General features: G+C 42.6%; 1 protein-coding gene across 1 annotated transcript in view; it reads right to left on the bottom strand.

Moving 5' to 3' along the window:
• LOC127573426 (probable G-protein coupled receptor 174) overlaps nt 1–12,891 on the bottom strand; it is a 54,470-nt gene extending 41,579 nt beyond the window's left edge. Inside the window, 1 exon segment of the mRNA XM_052021637.1 lies at nt 12,657–12,891. The gene's annotated coding sequence lies outside the window, so the exon portion shown is untranslated.
• Between the last annotated feature and the right edge of the window lie 1,033 nt (nt 12,892–13,924).

Below are 13,924 nucleotides of genomic sequence, written 5' to 3'. Positions count from 1 at the left end.
CCCAGGATCCCTTGGCCTCTGAAGAAGCCTATACCATGTCAAACGCCTTACTAAAATCCATGTAGACCACATCCACTGCACTACCCTCATCAATCTTCCTGGTCACCTCCTCAAAGAACCCTATCAGATTATGAGGCAAGATCTTCCCTTCACAAAGCCATGCTGGCTGTCCCTAATCAGTCCATGATTCTCTAAATGCTCATAGAGCCTATCTCTTAGAATCCTTTCTAACAGCTTACCCACCACAGATGTAAGGCTCACCAACCTGTAATTCCCTGGACTATCCCTACTACCTTTCTTGAATAAGGGGACAACATTCGCCACCCTCCAATCCTCCGGTACCATCCCCATGGCCAACGAGGACTCAAAGATCCTAACCAACGGTTCAGAAATCTCCTCCCTCACCTCACGAAGCAGCCTGGGAATATTCCGTCAGGCCCTGAGGACTTATCTTTCCTAATATTTTCTAACAACTCCAACACATCCTCTCTCTTAATATCTACATACTCTAGAAAATTACCCTCACCAGCGCTATCCTCAGCATCATCAAGACCCCTCTCCTTGGTGAATACTGAAGAGAAGTACTCATTGAGAATCTCACCCACTTCCACAGCTTCCAGGCACATCCTCCCACTTTTGTCTTTAATTGGACCTACCTTTACCCTAGCCATCCTTCTGCTCTTCACGTACGAGAAAAAAGCCACGGCATTCTCCTTAACCCTACTCGCCAAAGCCTTTTCATGTCCCTTTCGCGCTTTCCTCAGCCCTTTCTTATGTTCCTTCCTTGCTACTCTATATTCCTCACAAGACCTGTCCGATCCTTGCTGCTTACACCTTATGTATGCTGCCCTCTTCTTCCTAACTAGTTGTTCCACCTCTCTCATCACCCATGGTTCCTTCACCCTACCATTCCTTCTCTGCCTCACCAGGACAAATTTATCCCTACCATCCTGCAAAAAATCCCTGAACATCGACCACATCTCCATAGTACATTTCCCTTCAAAAATGTCACCCCAATTTACCCTCCCAAGTTCTCGCCTTTTTGCCTCATAATTCGCCTTTCCCCAATTAAATATCTGTCTGTCCTCTTTGCTCCTATCCCTGTCCATGACAATTCTAAAGGTTATGGAGCAATGGTCACTGTCCCCAAAATGCTCACCCACCGATAGATCTGTCACCTGTCCTGGTTCATTAGCTAAAACTAGATCTAATATGGCATTCCCTCTAGTCGGCCTGTCAACATACTGGGTCAGGAATCCATCCTGGACACACCTAACAAACTGCGCCCCGTCTGAACCTTTGGCACTAAGTAGGTGCCAATCAATATTTGGAAAGTTGAAGTCTGCCATTATAATAACCCTGTTATTTTCACATCTTTCCAAAAACTGCCTCCCAATCTGCTCCTCAGTATCCCTACCAGGAGGCCTATAGAATACTCCCAGGAGGGTAACTGCCCCTTTCTTCTTCCTAACTTCCACCCATATTGACTCTAGAGAAGATCCTTCTACATTATCTACCCTTTCTGCAGCTGTGACAGTGTCCCTGACCAGTATCACCACTCCTCCTCCTCTTCTCCCCCACTCCCTATCCCTTTTAAAACACTGAAAACCAGGATTATTCAATATCCATTCCTGCCCTGATGTCTCTGTAATAGCCACAATATCATAGTCCCATATACTAATCCAAGCTCTCAGTTCATCTTCCTTATTCTTGATGCTTCTCGCATTTAAGTAAATGCACTTTAGCCCATCCACCTTACTACTTTTATAGCCTGTACTCAGCTTCTCCTTCCTCAAAGCCTCTCTACCGGTCAAATCTGACTTTTCCCCATCCCCTTCTTCCTCTGACCTACTCCTCCGGTTCCCTTCCCCCTTGCAATCTAGTTTAAACCCTCCTGAACCACCCTAGCATACCTGGCCACAAGGATATTGGCCCCCATCAGCTTCGGGTGTAACCCGTCCTCTCTGTACAGGTCCCACCTTCCCCAGAAGAGATTCCCAATGATCCAAAAATCTAAAACCCTCCCTCCTGCACCAACTTCTCAGCCATGCATTTATCTGCCATCTCCTCCTATTCCTCCCTTCACTATCGCGTGGCACTGGCAGCAATCCGAGATCACTACCCTCGAAGTCCTGTTCTTCAGCCTTCTGCCTAGCTCACTAAACTCACTTTTCAGGACCTCATCCCTCTTCCCACCTATGTCATTGGTACCAACATGAACCACGACTTCTGGCTAGCTCATCATTTCCTGGTTTTCCTCACAGAAATATTTAATGCTATAGAATTCATAGGGGAAATCTCCTTTTTATAAGCAAGGTCTCACAGTCTTATACACATCTCTGTTTCAACTTCCAACTATTTAAACTTGTGCCAACTTGACCATTGTGCAGTTACTCTCCTACGCCTGGGTTTGGTTTACGTCAATGCATAATTCAGATGACACTGCAGAACAATGCATGCTAGGATTCTATTTATTCTCATTACTTGGATTAAAATGGATTGTAAAATATATCAGGAATAATTAGCGATTTGGACATACTGTAGCTGCAGTTAGCATACATTTGGCAATTCTGGCATTTTCTTCCATTTTTAGGGCCTGCTCGTCCACAGCGAAAAACTATTGTGAACAAATGGGATTAATGTAGATGTGCAAAATGGTCAGGCTGGAAGTGGTGATCTGAAGGGTCTGTTTCTGTGCTGTTCAATTGTGTGACACTATGGCTCTACAGTTTAAAGCTGTGCATTATTTATTACTCTGTAACATATCTAAACTCATTATTGACAACTGTTTAAAAGTCTAGTTATGGCACAACCTAAATGGCCTCCTTCTGAGCTTATGATTATTAACTCTCAGTATTCATTACTGAAAGTAACTGCTATGCAAGTGGGTTTCCTACACAATTAATCATAAGGAAACCATGGAATTCAAATGTCCAGATGGTACAGATTAGTCATGACTGAAGTGATTGAGTTTTTTGAAAAGGTGACAAAGAGGATTGATGAGGGCAGTGTGGTAGATATTATCTACCAGGTTCCAGCATCTGCAGTCCCTTGTGTCTCCATTTTTTCTTGTTAGTTCTTAGAAAGGGACCAGTTACTATCAACAGCAGATATTAATCACAGGCATATAATCTGGCCCCTTCGGTCCCATAGGCTTACATAAACAACTTGTATTAATTCATTAGTTTTCATGGTGGATTGAGAGACCTTAAGCAGCAGAAGAGAAAGCTCGAGGTCCAATGAGCTTATAAGACTGGGTAAGTTGGTGGAGAGGTGTTGTCAGTATTTGCTGTGTGAATAAAAAACTTTGAAAACCAGAACTTGAAGATGATCTGCTTAATTCAAGTCTTACATTCATTTTAAATCTGTGGTTGACAGACATTGAGAAATACCATTTATCACATTTATGTGACAAACAAGATATTAGGGCATTGATACAACTCCTTTCAAATGTGCTTCATGTCCAATTAACATTTAAACAGGAAGGTAATTATTTTAAAAGACATATTTGTCAATTTTACCCTGCAAGTGCAGACAATATGGGGGATAACGCATTATTTCCGTGGATGCTGCTTGATAGCCAGAACTCTGGTAAAACTGACAGATTAATTAATGAGGATGTTTTGCAAATGGGTAGAAAAGGGGAATAACTTATTGAGATCGATGATCACATTGAATGTTGAAGCAGGATCAAAAGACTGAATGGTGTACTACTATTTCTACTCTCTTTGTTTCTATGCTTCCATTCCCACCTCTTCCATATTCACCGAGAAGGAGGTGGATGATATTGAGCACAGGGAACAATAGGTTGAAGGTCTGGAGTATGTCAATGTAAAGAAGGTGGAATTGTTAGATGTCTTGGAATGTAAAAGAGTGGATAAATCCCCAGGGCAGGATGTGGTCGACCATAGAAAGATAGCAGATAGCTTAAGCCCTGATGGAAATTTTTGCATCTTCATTAGCCACAGATGAGGTACCAGGAGACTGGTGTATGGCTAATAGAACATAGAATAGTACAGCACTGGATAGGCCATTTGGTCCACGATGTTCTGCTGAACGATGCTGATTTATACTAAATGTCCTCCTACTGTTTCTCATCCATATCCTTCCATTCATTCACATTCATGTGTCATATCTAAAAACCTCTTGAACTCCACCAAATTGCCTGCTTCCACTATGACCCCCGCTAACGCATTCCAAGTACCTACCACTCTTTGCAGAAAAAAAATTGCTCCTTATGTCACCTTCAAATTTCCCCCCATTAACCTTAAAAGCATGTCCTTTGGTGGTTGATATTTCTACCCTGGGGAACAAACTCTGACTGTCTACCCTACTTATGCCTCTCTTAATTTAAAAAAAACCTCTATCAGGTTTCCCTCAGCCTCCAATGCTTGAGGGAGAACAACCCAAGTTTGTCCAACCCATCCTTATAGCTCATAACCCTGAATTCAGGCAGCATCCTGGTAAACCTCTTCTGCACCTTTTCCACAATGTTTACATTCTTCCTTTCATGGGGCAACCAGAACTGCACACAATACTCCAAGGGTGGTCTGACTAAAGTTTTATATAACTGTAGCATGACCCTATCAATGAAGGTAAGCATTCCATCTGCATCTTTTACCATTTTATTCACTTACATAGCCACTTCCAGTGAATGATGGACTGGACCCCAAGATCCCTCTGCACCTCAATATTATTAAGGGGCCTACCATTAACTGTATACTTTCACCCTTCATTTGACCTCCCAAAGTGCAACACTTCACACTTGTCCAGATTAAACTCCATCTGCCACCTCTCTGCCCATATCCGTAACTGATCTATCTTTGATATTCTTTGATAGTCCTTTACACTGTCCACAACTCCATCAATCTTGGTGCCATCTGCAACTTGCTAATCCACCCATCTACATTTTCATCCAAATCATTGATACATATCACAAACAAAAGAGATCCCACCACCGATCCTTGCAAAACAGCACTGGTCATGGACTCTAGCCAGAATAACAGACTTCCACCCCTACTCTCTGTCTTCTTTGAGCATGACATTTTCAAATCCAATCTTGCAATTTACCCCAGATGCAACTTTATCTTCTGAATCAACCTACCATGAGGGACCTTGTCAAATGCCTTACTACAGTCCATGTAGATAACATGCACTTTGTTACCCTCATCAAGCACCTTTGTTACCTCCCTCAAAAAACTCAATCAAGTTTGTAAGACATGACCTCTCTCTCACAAAGCCATGCTGACTCTCCCTAAGCAGGCCATGCCTTTGAAATGTGCATTCCTATCCCTTAGTATCATCTTCAATAGCTTCCCTACCACTGATATGAGGCTCACTGCCCTATAATAACCTGGATTATCCCTATTTCCCTTTGAACAAAGGCATAACGTTTGCTATTTTCCGATCATTCGGGACCTCGCCTATTGCTAGTGAGAACGCAAAGATCCTTGTCAAAGCCCCAGCAATCTCCTCACTTGTGTCTTTCAATATTCTGGGATATATGCCATCAGGCCCAGGGGACATCCACCTTAATGCTTTCCAAAAGACCCAGCACTGCCTCCTCCTTAATCTCAAAGTCTCCCATGCCCCACTCTGTTTTCACAATCCTCCAATTTCTTCTCCTAGGTAAATACTGACGGAAAGCACTCATTTAGTACCTCAGCCACTTGCTCTGACTCAAAGCACAAATTCCCTCCTTTATCCTTGAGTGATCTACCCTCTCCTTAGTTATCCTCTTTTTCCTAATATAAGTGTGAAATGCCTTGGATTATCCTTGACTCTGCTTACCAAGGACATTTCATGGCCTCTTTTGGCCTTCCTAATTGCCTGCTTGAGCACTATCCTGCTATCTTTATATTCCACAAGGACCCAGTCTGATCTTAGCTTCCTAAACCTTATGTCTGCCCCTTCTTCTTCCAGACTAAGTTTAGGACCTCTCAGGTCATCCAAGGTTCCCCTATTTTATCATCCTTGTCCTTACCGGAACATGTTGATCCTGAACTCTGATCAGATGATCTTTAAACAACTCCCACGTCAGACGTGGACTTCTCCGACAGCAGCTGCTTCCAATCAATGTCCCTTAGTTCCTGCCTTATCCTGTCATAATATACCCTCCCCCAATTTAGTACGTTCCATCAAGATCCAATTTTATCCTTACTCATAACTATCTTAAAACACAATGAATTATGGTCAATATTCCCAAAATTTTCACCCACTATCAGGTCCGTTACTTGGCCTGGCTCATTTCCCAAAACTATGTTCTCTCCTCTAGTAGTATTCTCCAGATACTCTGTCATGAACCCCTCTTGGATGCACTGAAGAAATACTGCCCCATTAAGGCTTCTTGTATTAAGGAATTTCCGATCAATACTTGGGAGTTAAAGTCCCTCACTATGACAACCCTGTTGTTTCTGCACCTTTCCATAATCTGTCTACATATCTGTTCCCCCACCTCTTGGTGGCTACTGGAAGGTCTAAAGTATAATCCCATCAGCATAATTGCACCTATCCTAGTTCTGAACTCCACTCAAATTGCCTCTGTAGATGATCCCTCCTGTGTGTCTGCTCTTAGTACTGCTGTGACATTCTCCCTTATCAGTAGCGCAACCCCTCCACCTTTTTCACCCCCCTCTCTATCATGTCTAAAGCAATGAAACCCAGGAACGTTGAGCAGCCAGCCTTATCCCTCACGCATCCAGATCTCTATAATGGCAACAGCATCATAATTTCATGTAATGATTCAGGCTCTAAATTCATCCTCCTTACCCATAATACTCCTAGCGATGAAATAAACACATGTTAGGCCATCAGACCCACCATGTTTATTAGCTTGTCCTTTGCTGTCCTTCCTTTTCAATTTTACTTGTCATACCATCTTTCTTGCCCTCAATCCTACCACCGTTTGCCCTGCTGCTGTGGTCTCTATTCCCCTTTCCACTCTAATTTAAACCCTCCTGAGTAGCACTAGAAAACCTCCTGGCAAGGATATTGGGTTCCCCTCTAGTTCAGATGCAAACCATCTTGTTTGTACAGCTCCCCCCTGCCTTGGGAGAGAGCCCAATGTAATCTGAGATTACCACCCTGGAAATCTGCTTTTTAACTTTCTACCTAGCTCCTAAAATCATTATGCAGGACCTCATCCCTACTCCTGTCTATGTCCTTGGTACCTATATGGACCATGACCTCTGGCTGCTCACCCTCTCCTCTCAGAATATCCCATACCTGCTGCGAGACATCCCTTGACCCTGGCACCAGGGAGGCAACACACCATCCTGGAGACTTGACTGCACCCCTTGCTATTGAGTTCCCTATCACTATTGCTCTGCCTGACTTCAGCCTTCCTTTCTTTGCCTCCGAGCCAGGCATGGTGCCACTGATTTGGCTACCGGTACTGGACTCTGAAAGGTCATCCCCCCAACAGTATTCAAAGAGGTATACCTGTTAGTGCAGAGTTCCCCTGTGGCCATTCCCCGCACTATCTGTCGACGCCCCTTACTTCTCCTGGTGGTCACCCATCTATCTGTAGCTTGCACCTCACTAAAACTCTCATCTCTGATATCCTCAGAACCCTGGATGATCCTGAGTACATCCAACTCCAGATCCAGTTCATTCACCCAGTCTGTCAGGAGCAGCAGCTAGGTGCACTCCTGGGTGCACCCAAGGAGACCGTGAGGTTCCCTAACTTCCCACATCTGCAGAAGGAGCATTCCACTGCCCTGACTGCCATTTTGTCTACAATGTTAAAGGTCATTCCTTTGTTGCTCCATTATTTAAGAGGGGTCACAAGGATCAGCCAGATCAGTGCAGTCTGGAAACCTCACATCAATGATAGGGAAATAACTAGAAAAAGTTTCTAACAGGCCTTATATTTGTCCATTTAAGAAGGCAGGGGAATTATTATTGATAGCCATCAATCCTTTGTGGCAGTGGGGTAGGGACCAGAGCATCAGGGAAGCAAGTGGAGGGTTTGAGAGGAAGGTAGAGGTTATGACAAGTAAGTCGGAAAGGAAGAACAGGCAGGGTCAGGTAATTGAACCTGATGGGGCTGATGAGATTATTTTAATACAAGGAGTATTATGGGTAAAGCAGATGAACTTAGAGCCTGGATCAGTACATGGAACTATGATGTTGTAACCATCACGGAAACTCGGTTGTGAGAGGACAGGACTGACAGCTCAAAGTTCCTGGGATTTGATGTATTAGACAAGATAGAGAGGGAGGTAAAAGAGATGGAGGAGTTGCATTATTAATCAGGGATAATGTCACAGCTCCACTCAGAGAGGAAATTCTGGAGGGCTCATCCACAGAAGCAATGGGGGTAGAGCTCAAAAATAAGAAAGTTGCAATCACTCTGCTGGAGTTATACTACAGGCCTCCTAATAGTCACCAGGAGATAGAGGAACAGACATGTAGACAGATTATGAAAAGATGTAAAAGCAACAGCGTTGTCATAGTGGTGACATTACCTTCCCCAATATTGACTGGGACTTCCTTTGTGCAAGAGGCTTCAATGGGGCAGAATTTCTTCAGTGCATTCAAGACGGTTTCTTGAAACAGTTCATGGATTGTTCAATTAGAGGAGGGACCATACTGGAACTGTTTTAGGCCAGGTAACGGGCCTTTCAGTACGAGAGCATTTTGGGCACATTGATCACAAGTTATAGAACATAGAAAACCTACAGCACAATTCAGGGCCTTCGGCCCACAAAGCTGTGCTGAACATGTCCCTACCTTAGAGACCTATAGCCCTCTATTTTTCTCAGCTCCAAGTACCTATCCAAAAGTCTCTTAAAAGACCCTATCATATCCGTGGTGTTATGAATAAGGATAAGTCTGGACATTGTGGGAAAGTACCAAATTGGGCAAAGGCAAATTATGACTGAGGTAATCATTTCATTAAAGTTACAAATTGAATATTTTTCAATGTAGTTATAAAGCTTAAAAATAATGGCCCAGAAAAGGCCCTTTGGTCCATTAATCTTGCAATTCTTTCATTATGAAGAAAGCAATTAACTAAAATTTTCCTCCCAACTCTCACCTTTCCTCACCCCTCCACTCCATCCACTTTATCTCACCACTGTGAGACAGGAGAGTAAGAGAAAAATCCAAGGGAAACAAAGAGAAGATAAAAACTCCAGTAAATCCAATCCAGAAAACCAAAAGGCCATGCAAGTTTTACTTGTTATTCTATATGATGTGAACTGTGCTCAGTTAAGAACTACGTGTTTCTTATATAATAACAATGAATGCCAATGAATACATATGAACTATGTGAAACTGGTAGCTACACAAAGAAATCAACTTGTTTATTTCAAATAGATGAGTACTTCAGCTAAAATATTGAGGAGTGGAAGTGCAGACAATAATACACTATGATGTAGTGTCAGGAATGTTTTAACTGAACAGAGTCAAAGGGCAGAGATGAGTGGAGTGGCCAGTACTGAGGAGAAGTGCTGGGGAAGCTGAAAAGTCTGAAGGTGGACCAGATGAACTACAGCTCAGGGTTCTGAAAGAGATAGCTGAAGAGATTGTGGAGGCATTAGTAGTGATCTTTCTAGAATCACTGGAGCCAGGGAGGGTCCCAGAGGACTGGAAAATCACCAGTGTGACACCCCTGTTTAAGATGGGAGCAAGGCAAAAGACAGGAAATTATAGACCAGTTAGCCTTACTTCAGTTGCTGGTAAGATTTGAGAGTATATCATTAAGGATGAAATTTTGGAGTACTTGGAAGTACATGATAAAATAGGGCAAAGTCAGCACAGTTTCATTAAGGGGAGATCTTGCCTGACACATCTGTTAGAATTCTTTGAGGAGGTAATAAGCAGGTTGGACAAAGGAGAGTTGGTGGATGTTATTTATTTGGATTTTCATAAGGCTTTTGACAAGATTCCATACACGAGGCTGCTAAACCAAGATAACAATTTATGGTGTTAGATGCAAGGTACAAGCATGGACAGAAGATTGCTGACTGACAGAAGTCAGACAATGGGAATAAAGGGGTCATTTTCAGGAAGGCTGCCAGCAACCAGTGTAGTTTGCAGGGGTCAGTGTTGGGGCCGCAACTTTTCACTTTACATGTTAATGACCTAAATGAAAGAATTGATGGCACTGTGCTCAAGTTTGCAGATGATACAAAGATAGGTAGTGTTGCGGAGGCAGGGAGTCTGCAGAATAATTTGGACAGGTTGGGAGAGTGGGAAAAGGAGTGGCAGATAGAATACAGCATAGGGAAGTGTGAGGTTACGCATTTTGGTAGGAAGAATAAAGGTGTAGACTATTTTCTAAGTGGGGAGAGAATTCAGAAATCAAATGTGCAAAGGGATTTGGGAGTCCTTGTTTAGGATTCCCTTAAGGTTAACTTGCAGGTTGAGTTGGTAGTAAAGAAGCAAATGCCATGTTAGCATTCACTTTTAAAAGACTAGAATATAAAAGCAAGGATGTACTGCTGAGGCTTTATAAGGCATTGGTCAGACTACATTTGGAATATTGTGAGCAGTTTTGGTCCCTGTATCAAAGGAAGGATGTGCTGGTCCTGGAGAGGGTCCTGAGGTGGTTCACAAGAATGATTCCAGGGATGAAAGGCTTGATGTATGAGGAGCGGTTGGGCCTGTACTCGATGGTTCAGAAGGATGAGGGAGGATCTCATTGAAACTGAACACTGAAAGGTCTAGGATCTGAGGGCACAGCCTCAGAATAAAGGGATGTCCTTTTAAAACTGACATGAGGAGGAATTTCTTCAGCTGGAGGGTGGTGAATCGGTGGAATTCCTTGCCATAGAGTGCACTGGAGGTCAAATGATTGGGTATATTTAAGGCAAAAACTGAATGGTTCTTGATTGGTAAAGGGGTTCAGAGGTACAGCGAGAAGGCAGCAGAATGAGGTTGAAAAAAATGGCAGAGCAGACTCGATGGGCTGAATGGCCTAATTCTGTTCCCATATCTTGTGGTCTATGATCTAACTCCACATAAATGAGAGATAAAATAATACACCCGCCAATTCTGTTCAGCAAATTTGCAAAAAATGACTTCCATTTGAAAAGCAAGTTGTGGAGTTTAGGTGTGTCTGGAAGTAAGAAAGTAAGGATCAGGTTATTTGTAATTATTATCTGTGCATAGTGATATAACTGGAATGTCTAACCAATACTTGGATTCTATTTCCTGGACAACTTATGTGAATCATGACAAACTAGGGTTGTTTTCTCTGGAGCGGCAAAGGCTGAGGGGAGGCCTGATAGAAATTTGTAAAATTACGAGAAGCACAGAAAGAGTAGACAGCTGGTATCATTTTTCCAGAGTCAAAGTATCTAATACTAGAGGACATGCACTTAAGGTGGGAGGAGGTAAGTTCAAAGGAGATGTGTGGGGCAATTTTTTACATAGAGAGTGGTGGGTACCTGGAATGTGCTGCCAGGGGTGGTGGTGGAGACCGATATGATAGAGGTGTTTAAAAGGTTCTTAGGCACATGACTTTGCAGAGAATGAAAGGATATAGATATGCAGAAGGGATTAGTTTAATTAGTTGTCATTTGCTTAATTAGTTCACCACAACATTGTGAGCCAAAGGGCCTGTTCCTGTTCAGTACTGTTCTATGCATGGAAATGATAAGGTTTTTCAATACAAGCTGGGCACAAATCTTGAAGGATGGGCTAATAGGCTCATTTTCTTTGCAAAAACAATCATTTACCTTCAACCAACTATTTGGTGAATCTTGCAGAATGGCCCATTGAGTGGGACCAGGACAAAGAGACAAACCCTTCCTAGCTCTGTTAATGCAATTATGCAAAACAAAACTGATAGACTGATATCCGAACTGAAAACAGTAAATGCTAGAAAATAGAACGCCAATCATCCGAGTGGTGACAATAATTTGAGCCCTTAAGTTATGTTGAGGATATCCATACACGCTTTTTTTCGTACACACAAAGAGTCTGTTTCAGAACATATCAAAGGTTTTGCTGGGGATAGACAAATCTGGGTTCTTTTGGTGATTAAAATTGGGAAGGTACCTCATGATGTGAGTCCCTTCTGCTAGAATTGCATTGCTCGCAGTCACAGAGATGTGCGGACGTGTCTATAAAATGAACAATAATGTTTAATTGCGCAGAGACTGTCGAAGGTAAAGTCAGTAAAGGTGGTGAAATTGTGAATAAAAAAACTGGAAACAGCAAACAAATGGACATGTTACTGACGTCTATTCCAATGTTATAACCGTTCTTCAAAGATATTTCGGTGTTTTCGTTTGTTAAATATACTCAATGAGTTTCTAACCACTTTCACTGGGGGAAATTATGCATTAGAATATCATTTTGGAAAATATAACTTTAAATTTCTTAAGATTTCTTTTGATGAATCTATTTATTCAGCTGCGTAAGGACACGTAGTTTCCCCGGAGCCACTTCACATCTACCTCTGGTCGCTCTACACTCTACCTCGGCTCCAGTTAATGTGCAACCATTCGCAAACGTACACCTCATGCTATATAGAAACTTCTGCATTTATACGAAAACAGCGTTTAAAACGAAACTGCTAACATTCCGACATAACAATTAAATGTTTTGCCCAAAGCACTTTAAAACATTATTGCCGCTATTGCAGATGGACACGCTCTGTTTCGCGCACACGCATTGCAACTTGATGAAAACAGAGTACTCACGGCTGAAAGTGTTGCATGTCAAAACTGATCGGTATTTATGCTTCTTCCCGCAAACCCTCCCGAATGCAGGCGTTTGCCGGTGGCAGGTTAAAACATCAGACTTCCAATGGATAGAAATGTACGAAGGGAGCGGGACAATGTTTCCGTTACAGTTGTCCCGGTGTCTGAATCCCGCAGTGATCACTGCCACTTACCGAAGTCTTTGAACGGAGAAGCTGTTTGACCCACAGGGCACGGTTTGTCAGTGCAAGTAGGCCATAAATTCAAACTGAAATGACGTGTGTCAACACGTGGGGAGCACTTTGTTTTGAATTACTTGCGTCTTGTTCTGTGCGCCTGGAGGAATTGGTGCAGAGTTCGGATTCAGCACCATCCGAGATCAGTGCAAATATCTCAAGGCAGCGGCCTGGGGAGGGGTGTAAATGCTGCACGTTCAGCAAAAACAAACTTCTGCTCAAATATGAAGAAGTTTAAAGCGCGTTAAAAATAGACTTATAGGGAAAGATACCTAATTCCTTGTTATTTTGTGTGTCTAAAATATAAAGATTGGTGATTGCGCAAACCATTATACTATTTTCAAAGTAACGTAGAGCGATGCTGGTGATCTGACATAAGAATGGAGGTATTGAGAGAGAGGAAAACAGAATTAAGGTTTTAAGTTCTAATGAAAGGCAATCCACCCCGAAAGGTAACTCTTTCACTCTTCACAGATGCTGTCTGGCATGCTGAACATTTTCTACTTTTATCCATATAAAGATTTCACTTTGTATTTTTTACATGTTGCTAATGCAAACTAATTCATTTTATCACAGTTACACGTTTAGTTCCAGTTTATTGTAAGAAGCATGCATGCACAGGGTATAAATGTCATGAAAATTAGGTTTTGGCAGCAGCAGCAGCAAGACCCAAGGAGAAAGTCTGCAAGAGAAAATAAAGAATCTTTACAGGACTGCCTTAACCTCCTGACCGCTCAAGGGTTTTTATTTACAGGCAAGGAATCACTTTCTGAAATGCAGTCACTGTTGTAAGGAAATTGTCAGCTAAGGTTTCACAAACAGCCATGTGTTCAAAAGCAGATACTCTGTTTCGGGGCATTGCGTAAGAGATAAACATCGTCAAGAATTTAACTGTTCTTCGAAAAAGTGTCAAGGAAATCTCTCAGCGTTGTCACAAGAGACTGCAGATGCTGGAATCTGGAGAAAAGTACAAACTGGCGAAGGAACCCAGCGGGTCAGGTAGCATCTGTGGAGAGAAACGAGCACTCGACG

This window comes from Pristis pectinata, chromosome 8, assembly GCF_009764475.1.
Source record: "Pristis pectinata isolate sPriPec2 chromosome 8, sPriPec2.1.pri, whole genome shotgun sequence".
Taxonomy (NCBI): Eukaryota; Metazoa; Chordata; class Chondrichthyes; order Rhinopristiformes; family Pristidae; genus Pristis; species Pristis pectinata.
Note: the sequence above shows the minus strand (reverse complement) of the source record. Positions and strands in the feature narration are given on the sequence as shown.